Below are 13,319 nucleotides of genomic sequence, written 5' to 3' on the forward strand. Positions count from 1 at the left end.
GTTGCCTATCCTTACGAATTGTGGCCTGTGGGTTAGAAAGTTCAGGATTCAGTCGCAGAGGGAGGAGCCAAGGCCATGGAGTTTGGTGATGAGTTTCGTAGGAATTATGGTGTTGACGGCTGAGCTGTAGTCGATAAATAGGAGTCGGACAGAGGTACCTTTGTTACCTAGGTGTTCCAGGGTGGAGTGCAGGGCCATGGAGATGGCGTCTGCTGTAGACCTGTTGCAGTGGTAGGCGAACTGTAGTGGATCAAGGCAATCTGGGAGGCTGGAGTTGATTCGTGCCATGACTAACCTTTCGAAGCACTTCATGATGATGGATATCAGTGCCACTGGTCGATAGTCATTAAGGCATGCTGCCATGCTGCAGGAAAGGGCAGATGGAAGTAGCCTCGTCTATTGAGGCTGGATGTAATTCGAATTCGGATCATGTCGGAATTCACATTCAACTCGCCTTAAAGCTCAAATTCAGCAAAAAAAATCAAACAAAAGTCAGCATGACACAGATACTTGAGTTATCTATCTTAAAGCGACGAGCAGGGATTTCTCCTTGCAATGATGTTATTATTCACACAAGAAGAGTTTAGATGAGACCTGGAACCGCTGTGGAATTTCAAGGCGACGGACCTTGTGCTGAGATTGGAACAGACAGGGGTTTGCGGGGCAGCAGAGACACAAGGGGCAGATGGGCTTCCTTCGGTGTTAATTAACTCGATGAGTTCACGTCAGCATCAATCATTGAAATTACCGCCCGAGGAGGAATTTGAATTCTGGACCCTCAGATTAAAAGCCAGATGTTCTACCGACTGCGCTATCCGAGCCAGAGCAAAGCCCCCAATAATGACTATTACTGGCTGGCCGCGAACATTGCATCGTTCAAACTTTACATTTCCCTCGTCAGTTAGACAATCATTCCCAGTTGGGTTTGGGACAGTCACTTCCTGACTCTCAATTACTCAACATTCTGACTCACGTTTCACTGGCTCCAACGCATCAGCTTCAAAAATATTCTTTCCAAAAGTGAAATCTCCCCGTTGCCCACATTCTCAGCGCCGCAACATTGAAAAGCTCTTTCGTTTTGTCTCTTTTGCGGGGGAAATTGCAAAAACGTTCAGAACAATCAGATAAACGCGACTTTAATGAAAAGGCAAACATGTCTGCAACAGGTCAGGTGCTGACAACTGAGCAAATCCCACCAAATGGACAATTTGCAACAATCACAACATCCAGTAATATAAAGAGGTCAGTGTGTCGCCAGCTGGTTCCACGGTGTAGTGGTTAGCACGCATGCTTAAGACGCGGGAGGTCCTGGGTTCGGGCTCCTGTGGAATCATTGCTGCTTTTGGACAACTCGTTGCCAACTGAATTTCAATGTGAATCGAAATACAACCAGCTTCCCCCATCTGTGCGTTGCCAAAGCTGGCGTGTTGAGTCGCAATCTCTTTCCAACCCCTATTTAATTAGCGTGCATCATGACCATTACCTGTGAGCTCTTAAATAAGCAAATCAGCACTCTGTCCTTTAAAAATATTTTGTCCAAAAATTAGTTTACAGACTGAAATATTTCGAAATTTCCCAACTAATGCTCTGTATCTCGTGACCCTTCGCCGTCTCAAATTCCCCTTTGCCTCCTGTCCCTTCCCCAACTTTCAATCACCTTTTACATTTTGTTCTGCCAATCTGTTAAACGCGCGTTTCTCTCACTCACCGCCTTTTCTCAATACCCATTCGGCGCTGTGACCCTTGTTCGAATTTCACCTTGGCAAAACGTGCCACTCACCACACCAACAGCCATTCTGTATCCAATTCCTTTATCTTAGAACATTGACACAACATTTCCTAGACATCATTATGGTCATTCCACCACAAACTGCAATTTCAAACTACAAAAAGCAATACACTAGCGCTCCATAATTTCAGCTCTCATCCAATTCCCGTGAAACTGGGTGTGGTGTGGATTTCTGGAACTCTGCAGTCCATGTGGTGTAGGTGCACCCAGAAAGAGGTTAGGAAGGAAGCTCCATGATTTGTACCCAACAAGAGTGAGTGAATGGGAATATGGTTCCAAGTGAATATGGCGCGTGGTCCTTGGAGGGGAATCTGCAGGTGGCGGCACAGTTAGCAATTTGCGCTGACAATACTTGTTTTGTCAATGAACATAATACTGCAGTTACAGTTCAATACAAAGTCGGTACGAACTAGCATTGCACAACATCGCATTGTCTGCCAGCATTCTCAATGAATTCAGAAAACAAAGAGAAATGTATTTACATGTAATATATGATGGAATTTATTGGAACATAACAATAAGGTTTAATTGAAGAGCAGGAAAGGACAGATCCAGAGAGCATCCTTTACTGGCTGAAATTCAATTTCTGATCATGTCGGAATTCAGATTCAACGCGCCGAGAAGCTAAAAATCAGCCAAAAAAATGATAATAAATCAGCATAACGCAAATATTTCAGGTATCAACCTGAAAACGATGGGCAGAGATTTCTCCTTGTAATGATGGTATTATTCACACAAAAGAGAATAGATGAAATCATGAACCCCGTGGAATGCAAAGGCGACGGTCCTTGGCTGGAAACTGGGATTGGAACAGACAGGGGTTTGAGGGGTAGCAGAGGCAAAATGGGCCGATGGGCTTCTTTCCCAGTGGATTCACTCGATGCGTTCACGTCAGCATCGATCATTGGGATCTAAAATGATCGTCTAAACAGGGACTTGAACCCTGGACCCTCAGATTAAAAGTCTGATGCTCTACCGACTGAGCTATCCGGGCTGTGAGCGATCTCGCTTGTAGTGACCGCATTCCCCCTTCGCTGTTGCTCCTCTCGCTCCGCTGTTGCTCCTCTTACCTCTGCTAGTGCTGTGCCTCTCCTCCAGAACAAACAGCTGCTTCCTTTGCCCTGCGCTACTCTCTGAATCGGGACAGCATATCAGCAGCTCCGCCTCTGGATTCAGGGCGAGTTCAGAGCTGTGCTGCTCTTCGACGCTTCACTCCGATACTCCGCCCACCGAGTCCCTTTCCTGGAGACTGGTTATTCCCTGTTGGGTTTGAGACAGTCTCTTCCTGACTCTCAATGACTCAACATTCTGACTCAAGGTTCGCTGCGTCCAGCACGCTTGCTTCAAATCTGTTCTTTACAAAAGTGAAACCTCCCCTTTGCCTAACAACTTCCGCGCCGTACCGGCCTCCTCGAACAGGCGCCGGAATGTGGTGACTAGGGGCTTTTCACTGTAACTTCATTGAAGCCTACTTGTGACAATGAGCGATTTTCATTTCATTTTCATTTCATTAAACGCTCTTTCGTTTTGAGTCTTTTTCGAGAATTGCCTGACTCCAAGAGAAAAAATTGGGCACAATCAGCTGAACCTGACTTTGTGGGACACGCAAACATGTTATACAGCAAGTCAGGTGTTGACAGATGATCCATTCCCATCAAAGAGACGCTTTACAAAGGTTCCGGAGCGATGGAACAATCACAAACTCCAGTCATATAAGGACTGTAGCTACCGCCTTCTGGTTCCATGGTGTAGTGGTTATCACGTCTGCTTTACGCGCAGCAGGTCCTGGGTTCAAGCCCCAGTGGAACCGTTGCTACTTTTGGACAAGTTGTGACCAATTGAATTTCCATGTGAACAGAAATACAACCACGAAAGAGGAAATGCTGGGAAATCTCAGCAAGTGTGGCAGTATCTGTCAGGAGAGAAAAGAGCTAACGTTTCGAGTCCGTTGACTCTTTGTCAAAGCTAACAGACAGAGAAAGTGGGAAATATTTATACTGTGGAGTGAGAAAGAAAGATGAGCCATAGCCACAGAAACCCAGGGAAACCGGGTGCTAATGGCCACAGAAACCCAGGGGACAGAGTGCAGAATGGCTTTGAATTCAGAAAACAAAGTGAAATGTATTTAAATATAAATGTGATGGAATATATTGGAACTTAACAATGATGTTTAACTGAACAGCTGCAACGGACAGATCCAAAGAGCATCCTTTATTGGGACTGGGTGAAATTCAAATTCTGATCATGCCAGAATTCAGATTCAACGCGCCTAAAAGCTCAAGATCAGCAAAAAAATGATAATAAATCAGCATAACGCAAATATTTCAGATATCAACCTGCAAGCGATGGGCAGAGATTTATCTTTGTAATGATGGTATTATTCACACAAAAGAGAATAGATGAAACCTTGCACCCCCTGGAATGCAAAGGCGACGGTCCTTGGTTGGAAACTGGGATTGGAACAGACAGGGGATTGAGGGGTAGCAGAGGAACAATGGGCCGATGGGATTCTTTCCCAGTGGATTCACTCGATGGGTTCACGTCAGCATCGATGATTGTGATCTAAAAGGATCGCCCGAACAGGGACTTGAACTCTGGACCCTCAGATTAAAAGTCTAATGCTCTACCGACTGAGCTATCCAGGCTATAAGTGACGCCGCCAATAGTGACCGCATTCTCCCTTCGCTGTTGCTCCTCTCGCTCCGCTGTTGACCCTCTTTCCTCTTCTGATGCTGTGCCTCTCCTCCAGAACAAACAGCTGCTTCCTTTGCCCTGCGCCACTCTCTGAATCCGGACAGCATATCAGCAGCTCCGCCTCTGGATTCAGGGCGAGTTCAGAGCTGTGCTGCTCTTCGACGCTTCACTCCGATACTCCGTCCACCGAGTCTCTTACCTGGAGACTGGTTATTCCCAATTGTGTTTGAGACAGTCACTTCCTGACTCTCAATGACTCAACATTCTGACTCAAGGTTCGCTGCGTCCAGCACGCTTGCTTCAAATCTGTTCTTTACAAACCTCCCCTTTGCCGAACAACTGCCACGCCGTACCGGCCTCCTCGAACAGGCACCGGAATGTGGTGACTGGGGGCTTTTCACAGTAACTTCATTGAAGCCTACTTGTGAAAATAAACGCTCTTTCATTTTGAGTCTTTTTCGAGAATTGCCTGATTCAAAGAGAAAAAAATTGGGCACAATCAGCTGAACACGACTTTGTGGGACACGCAAACATGTTATACAGCACGTCAGGTGTTGACAGATGATCCATTACCATCAAATCGACGCTTTTCAAAGGTTCCGGAGCGATGGAACAATCACAAACTCCGGTCATATAAGGAGAGTAGCAGCCGCCAGCTGGTTGGACATAAAGATGAATACATGAGAAATTTGATGAGGAGAAAGTTTACAGATTGGGTGATGCTCCAGGCACAATGTGTTCAACAACGTCAAAGCCAGCGTAAATTCCAAATTTAGTCAAGTCGTGAATGGAGTATTGAGTATTCTTTCCTGACTGATCGCGAACAAGCTGGATCGGGCGAACTTGCCTTTTGTAAATTCCACCCTTTAGGTTGCCAGCAAGCCGTAAGGATTTGCTTTCCCCTTGAACTTTCTGCACGTTTCCAACTGACAAACTTCTCACCAACACTTACGCTGGCTTTGGCATTGTTGAACACATTGTGCCTGGAGCATCGCCCAATCTGCAAACTTTCCCCTCATCAAATTTCTCATGTATTCATCTTTATGATCGAAATTTCACATAACTTATAGGCAGTGTTAATGTACGCCTACTTGTGACAGTAAAGATTATTATTATTCTTGCACGGGATGTGCTACGGCTCACATTTCCAGTACTTGTCCGCAAAAGCCTTTGGACGGCTTTCTTCACTGAAAGAGTAAACGCAGCTGACCCTGTGAATTCAAAATTCAGTCGAAATATTACCGTGCCGCAATAAAGTGCGTGCGGATTATTCAGTAAGAAGTCTCACAACACCATATTAAAGTCCAACAGGTTGATTTGCAATCGTGAGCTTTGGCAGCGCTGTGCCTTCATCAGGTAAAGTGGTCCTTCATCACTTCAACTGATGAAGGGACGGCGCTGCCAACGCTTGTGATTTCAAATAAACCTGTTGCTGTCACACTTCTTGTTGCTGTCACACTTCTTTCTGTATCCAGCGCCAGTATCTCAACATCATGCAAATTAATTGCAATTGCAGGACAGGCCCTCACATTAGTCCGAATGGACGGCTGCTGCTTCAGCACGAAATGATGATGAGCCAGCTGAATTTTAAATTGGGGTAAATGGTTCGGGGATTTACAAGCTAAGGACATTAACCGGGAGATCATGTGTCGCCTCTCAATAGATTAGCAAACAAGTATACTTCTCGCCTTACGGTATTTTGATCGTTCCAGACGTGTTTCAGTGTAATTACCTGAGGAAGGAGCAGCGCTCCGGAAGCTAGTGACATCGGAACAAACCTGTTGGACTTTAACCTGGTGTTGTAAGACTTCTTACTGTGCTCGCCCCAGTCCAACGCCCGCATCTCCACATCAGTGTAATTAGCACCACATTATAAATGGGTAGTGCAGCTTTTTGAAAAAGACATTTCGAAGCATCAAATGTATTTGGCGTAGCCAGCAAACGACTGCATGTTAAGCAATCGGTTTGTTGAAGGTGGCAGCATTTGAGCCAAATTACTGGCAAGAGGGTTAGTAATTCCTGCACAGCGCTGCTGATCTATTCAATGCCGCAATTTCAAGGTAGGCTGATATGGCATCGTACCGTGGCTGTTTGCAACGCTGCCTGGAGCAGATTCGCATGAAATATTGCAATGCAGGAGACGTAAAACACAGTTCACAGCGACGTGAATTGTCATCTGCAGGAGTTCGCTATTGATTAGGAGACGTTGGACACATTTGTGACACAGAAATGGAAAAGAAGGACAGTTTCTCAGAAAAAGTGGCAGATACTGTCCAAGAGGCGCCAAGCAGTTAAAGGAGACTCTGCGCCGCCGCAGCGGAGTCAAAATGCCGCTCCAGCTTGCCGGAAAAGTGGAGACTATTCCACGATGTGGTTATTTCGTTGGCCAGTACGGGGATCGAACCCGCGACCTTGACGTTATTAGCATCACGCTCTAACCATCTGAGCTAACCGGCCATGTATGTACTGTTGGTTGGAGTGACCATGCCGTTTCCAAATTCACTCCAGTCCTGAATGGTGGGCTCGTCTGATATGTTGCGTGGTTATTTCCAACGTTGCCTGGAGCAGATTTGCCTGAAAATTGCAGGAATTGGCGGTAAGACATTGTTCAGAACGACGTGAATTGTCATCGCTGTAGACTAGGAGACTTTGGAAACATGTTACCGACACGTTTGTGGCGCAGAAATGTAAAAGAATGAAAAAGTGGCAGATATTGATGGAAAGGGAAAAGTATACACCGCAGGGCAAGAGTTATAGCTGGGGGAAGGGCAATTATGATGCCATAAGACGTGACTTGGGGGGGGGGGGGGATAAGGTGGAGAAGTAGGCTGCAAGTGTTGGGCACACTGGATAAGTGGGGCTTGTTCAAGGATCAGCTACTGCGTGTTCTTGATCAGTATGTACCGGTCAGGCAGGGAGGAAGGCGTCGAGCGAGGGAACCGTGGTTTACCAAGGAAGTGGAATCTCTTGTTAAGTGGAAGAAGGAGGCCTATGTGAAGATGAGGTGTGAAGTTTCAGTTGGGGCGATGGATAGTTACAAGGTAGCGAGGAAGGATCTAAAGAGAGAGCTAAGACGAGCAAGGAGGGGACATGAGAAGTATTTGGCAGGAAGGATCAAGGAAAACCCAAAAGATTTCTATAGGTATGTCAGGAATAAGCGAATGACTAGAGAAAGAGTAGGACCAGTCAAGGACAGGGATGGGAAATTGTGTGTGGAGTCTGAAGAGATGGGCGAGATACTAAATGAATATTTTTCGTCAGTATTCACTCAGGAAAAAGATAATGTTCTGGAGGAGAATGCTGAGCCCCAGGCTAATAGAATAGATGGTATTGAGGTACGTAGGGAAGAGGTGTTGGCAATTCTGGACAGGCTGAAAATAGATAAGTCCCCGGGACCTGATGGGATTTATCCAAGGATTCTCTGGGAGGCCAGGGAAGAGATTGCTGGACCTTTGGCTTTGATTTTTATGTCATCATTGGCTACAGGAATAGTGCCAGAGGACTGGAGGACAGCAAATGTGGTCCCTTTGTTCAAAAAGGGGAGCAGAGACAACCCCGGCAACTATAGACCGGTGAGCCTCACGTCTGTAGTGGATAAAGTCTTGGAGGGGATTATAAGAGACAAGATTTATAATCATCTAGATAGGAATAATATGATCAGGGATAGTCAGCATGGCTTTGTGAAGGGTAGGTCATGCCTCACAAACCTTATTGAGTTCTTTGAGAAGGTGACCGAACAGGTAGATGAGGGTAGAGCAGTTGATGTGGTGTATATGGGTTTCAGCAAAGTGTTTCATAAGGTTCCCCACGGTAGGCTATTGCAGAAAATACGGAGGCTGGGGATTGAGGGTGATTTAGAGATGTGGATCAGAAATTGGCTAGCTGAAAGAAGACAGAGGGTGGTGGTTGATGGGAAATGTTCAGAATGGAGTACAGTCACAAGTGGAGTACCACAAGGATCTGTTCTGGGGCCGTTGCTGTTTGTCATTTTTACCAATGACCTAGAGGAAGGTGCAGAAGGGTGGGTGAGTAAATTTGCAGACGACACTAAAGTCGGTGGTGTTGTCGATAGTGTGGAAGGATGTAGCAGGTTACAGAGGGATATAGATAAGCTGCAGAGCTGGGCTCAGAGGTGGCAAATGGAGTTTAATGTAGAGAAGTGTTAGGTGATTCACTTTGGAAGGAATAACAGGAATGCGGAATATTTGGCTAATGGTAAAGTTCTTGAAAGTGTGGATGAGCAGAGGGATCTAGGTGTCCATGTACATAGATCCCAGAAAGTTGCCACCCAGGTTGATAGGGTTGTGAAGAAGGCCTATGGAGTGTTGGCCTTTATTGGTAGAGGGATTGAGTTCCGTAGTCGGGAGGCCATGTTGCAGCTGTACAGAACTCTGGTACGGCCGCATTTGGAGTATTGCGTGCAGTTCTGGTCACCGCATTATAGGAAGGACGTGGAGGCTTTGGAGCGGGTGCATAGGAGATTTACCAGGATGTTGCCTGGTATGGAGGGAAAATCTTATGAGGAAAGGCTGATGGACTTGAGGTTGTTTTCGTTGGAGAGAAGAAGGTTAAGAGGCGACTTAATAGAGGCATACAAAATGATCAGGGGGTTAGATAGGGTGGACAGTGAGAGCCTTCTCCCGCGGATGGATACGGCTGGCACGAGGGGACATAACTTTAAACTGAGGGGTAATAGATATAGGACAGAGGTCAGAGGTAGGTTCTTTACGCAAAGAGTAGTGAGGCCGTGGAATGACCTACCTGCTATAGAAGTGAACTCGCCAACATTGAGGGCATTTAAAAGTTTATTGGATAAACATATGGATGATAATGGCATAGTGTAGGTTAGATGGCTTTTGTTTCAGTGCAACATCGTGGGCCGAAGGGCCTGTACTGCGCTGTATTGTTCTATGTTCTATGCTCTATGTTCTATTATCCAAGAGGAGTCAAGCAGATAAAAGGGAGCCTGCGCTGCCTCAGGTCAGTAATAATGCCGCGACAGTAGCACTGGGCAGGTTGCCTGCAAACATATGACGCAAGCAGATCACTTCGTGACGGAGATGTTTTGTTGACCCGTACGAGGATCGTCCCCGCGGCCTTGGCTTTATTGGGACCACGCTCCAACCATTGAGCTAGCCGACCATGTACGGATGATCACCTCGTGTGACCATGTCAATTTCAAATTTAGTCCAGTCGTGAATGGAGAATTGAGTATTCTTTCCTGACTGATCGTGAACAAGCTGGATCGCGCAAATTTGCCTTTTGTTAATTCCACCGTTTAGGTTGCAGCAAGCCGTAAGGATTTGCTTTCCCCTTGAACTTTCTGCAGGTTTCCAACAGACAAACTTCTCACCAAGACTTATGCTGGCTTCGGCATTGTTGAACACATTGTGCCTGGAGCATTGCCCAATCTGCAAACTTTCTCCTCATCAAATTTCTCATGTGTTCATCTTTATGATCGAAATTTCACAGTAACTTATGAACAAAGAACAAAGAACAAAGAAATGTACAGCACAGGAACAGGCCCTTCGGCCCTCCAAGCCCGTGCCGACCATGCTGCCCGACTAAACTACAATCTTCTACACTTCCTGGGTCCGTATCCTTCTATTCCCATCCTATTCATGTATTTGTCAAGATGCCCCTTAAACGTCACTATCGTCCCTGCTTCCACCACCTCCTCCAGGCACCCACTACCCTCTGCGTAAAAAACTTGCCTCGTACAACTACTCTAAATCTTGCCCCTCTCACCTTAAACCGATGCCCCTTTGTAATTGACCCCTCTACCCTGGGTAAAAGCCTCTGACTATCCACTCTGTCTATGCCCCTCATAATTTTGTATACCTCTATCAGGTCTCCCCTCAACCTCCTTCGTTCCAGTGAGAACAAACCGAGTTTATTCAACCGCTCCTCATAGCTAATGCCCTCCATACCAGGCAACATTCTGGTAAATCTCTTCTGCACCCTCTCTAAAACCTCCACATCCTTCTGGTAGTGTGGCGACCAGAATTTAACACTATACTCCAAGTGTGGCCTAACTAACGTTCTATACAGCTGCAACATGACTTGCCAATTCTTATGCTCAATGCCCCGGCCAATGAAGGCAAGCATGCCATATGCCTTCTTGACTACCTTCTCCACCTGTGTTGCCCCTTTTAATGACCTGTGGACCTGTACTCCTAGATCTCTTTGACTTTCAACACTCTTGAGGGTTCTACCATTCACTGTATATTCCCTACCTGCATTAGACCTTCCAAAATGCATTACCTCACATTTGTCCGGATTAAACTCCATCTGCCATCTCTCCGCCCAAGTCTCCAAACAATCTAAATCCTGCTGTATCCTCCGACAGTCCTCATCGCTATCCGCAATTCTACCAACCTTTGTGTTGTCTGCAAACTTACTAATCAGACCAGTTACATTTTCCTCCAAATCATTTATATATACTGCAAAGAGCAAAGGTCCCAGCACTGATCCCTGTGGAACACCACAGGTCACAGCCCTCCAATGAGAAAAGCATCCTTCCATTGCTTCTCTCTGCCTTCTATGGCCTGGCCAGTTCTGTATTCACCTTGCCAGCTCACCCCTGATCCCGTGTGACTTCACCTTTTGTACTAGTCTACCATGAGGGACCTTGTCAAAGGCCTTACTGAAGTCCATATAGATGACATCCACTGCCCTACCTGCATCAATCATCTTAGTGACCTCCTCGAAAAACTCTATCAAGTTAGTGAGACACGACCTCCCCTTCACAAAACCGTGCTGCCTCTCACTAATACGTCCATTTGCTTCCAAATGGGAGTAGATCCTGTCTCGAAGAATTCTCTCCAGTAATTTCCCTACCACTGAAGTAAGGCTCACCGGCCTGTAGTTCCCGGGATTATCCTTGCTACCCTTCTTAAACAGAGGAACAACATTGGCTATTCTCCAGTCCTCCAGGACATCCCCTGAAGACAGCGAGGATCCAAAGATTTCTGTCAAGGCCTCAGCAATTTCCTCTCCAGCCTCCTTCAGTATTCTGGGGTAGATCCCATCAGGCCCTGGGGACTTATCTACCTAAATATTTTTTAAGACACCCAACACCTCGTCTTTTTGGATCACAATGTGACCCAGGCTATCTACATCCCCTTCTCCAGACTCAACATCTACCAATTCCTTCTCTTTGGTGAATACTGATGCAAAGTATTCATTTAGTACCTCGCCCATTTCCTCTGGCTCCACACATAGATTCCCTTGCCTATCCTTCAGTGGGCCAACCCTTTCCCTGGCTACCCTCTTGCTTTTTATGTACGTGTAAAAAGACTTGGGATTTTCCTTAACCCTATTTGCCAATGACTTTTCGTGACCCCTTCTAGCCCTCCTGACTCCTTGCTTAAGTTCCTTCCTACTTTCCTTATATTCCACGCAGGCTTCGTCTGTTCCCAGCCTTTTAGCCCTGACAAATGCCTCCTTTTACTTTTTGACGAGGCCTACAACATCTCTCGTCATCCAAGATTCCCGAATATTGCCGTAGTTATCCTTCTTCCTCACAGGAACATGCCGGTCCTGTATTCCTTTCAACTGCCACTTGAAAGCCTCCCACATGTCAGATGTTGGTTTGCCCTCAAACATCCGCCCCCAATCTATGTTCTTCAGTTCCCGCCTAATATTGTTATAATTAACCTTCCCCCAATTTAGCACGTTCATCCTATGACCACTCTTATCCTTGTCCACCAGTAATATAAAACTTACTGAATTGTGGTCACTGTTAACGAAATGCTCCCCTACTGAAACATCTACCACCTGGCCGGGCTCATTCCCCAATACCAGGTCCAGTACCGCCCCTTCCCTAGTTGGACTGTCTTCATATTGTTTTAAGAAGCCCTCCTGGATGCTCCTTACAAACTCCGCCCCGTCATAGCCCCTGGTACTAAGTGAGTCCCAGTCAATATTGGGGAAGTTGAAGTCTCCCATCACCACAACCCTGTTGTTTTTACTCTTTTCCAAAATCTGTCTACCTATCTGCTCCTCTATCTCCCGCTGGCTGTTGGGAGGCCTGTAGTATACCCCCAACATTGTGACTGCACCCTTCTTATTCCTGATCTCTACCATATAGCCTCACTGCCCTCTGAGGTGTCCTCTCGCAGTACAGCTGTGATATTCTCCCGAACCAGTAGCGCAACTCCGCCTCCCTTTTACATCCCCCTCTATCCCGCCTGAAACATCTAAATCCTGGAACGTTTAGCTGCCAATCCTGCCCTTCCCTCAACACCAGGTCTCTGTAATGGCAACAACATCATAGTTCCAAGTACTAATCCAAGCTCTAAATTAATCTGCTTTACCCGTAATACTTCTTGCATTAAAACATATGCACTTCAGGCCACCAGACCCGCTGTGTTCAGCAACTTCTCCCTGTCTGCTCTGCCTCAGAGCCACACTGTCCCTATTCCCTAGTTCTCCCTCAATGCTCTCACCTTCTGACCTATTGCTCCTGTGCCCACCCCCCTGCCATACTAGTTTAAACCCTCCCGTATGACACTAGCAAACCTCGAGGCCAGGATATTTATGCCTCTCCGGTTGAGATGCAACCCGTCCTTCTTATACAGGTCACACCTGCCCCGGAAGAGCTCCCAGTGGTCCAGATAATGGGAACCCTCCCTCCTACACCAGCTGTTTAGCCACGTGTTTATCTGCTCTATCTTCCTATTTCTAGCCTCACTGGCACGTGGTACAGGGAGTAATCCCGAGATTACAACCCTCGAGGTCCTGTCTTTTAACTTTCTGCCTAGCTCCCTGAACTCCTGCTGCAGGACCTCATGCCCCCTCCTGCCTATGTCGTTAGTACCAATATGTACAACGA

General features: G+C 46.5%; 1 long non-coding RNA gene and 4 other non-coding genes across 5 annotated transcripts in view; 1 reads left to right on the forward strand and 4 right to left on the reverse strand.

Moving 5' to 3' along the window:
* The window catches only part of LOC140411587 (uncharacterized), a 718,944-nt gene that overhangs the window by 247,431 nt on the left and 458,194 nt on the right, over positions 1 to 13,319 (reverse strand). The gene's annotated exons all lie outside the window — the stretch shown is intronic.
* Positions 2,711 to 2,783, reverse strand: trnak-uuu (transfer RNA lysine (anticodon UUU)). The gene has a single exon. It is a non-coding gene; the product is annotated as a tRNA-Lys (tRNA).
* On the forward strand, positions 3,527 to 3,599 carry trnav-uac (transfer RNA valine (anticodon UAC)). The gene has a single exon. It is a non-coding gene; the product is annotated as a tRNA-Val (tRNA).
* On the reverse strand, positions 4,362 to 4,434 carry trnak-uuu (transfer RNA lysine (anticodon UUU)). Its single transcript has one exon. It is a non-coding gene; the product is annotated as a tRNA-Lys (tRNA).
* trnai-aau (transfer RNA isoleucine (anticodon AAU)) lies at positions 6,867 to 6,940 on the reverse strand. The gene has a single exon. It is a non-coding gene; the product is annotated as a tRNA-Ile (tRNA).

This window comes from Scyliorhinus torazame, chromosome 4, assembly GCF_047496885.1.
Source record: "Scyliorhinus torazame isolate Kashiwa2021f chromosome 4, sScyTor2.1, whole genome shotgun sequence".
In the NCBI taxonomy this organism is placed as follows: Eukaryota; Metazoa; Chordata; class Chondrichthyes; order Carcharhiniformes; family Scyliorhinidae; genus Scyliorhinus; species Scyliorhinus torazame.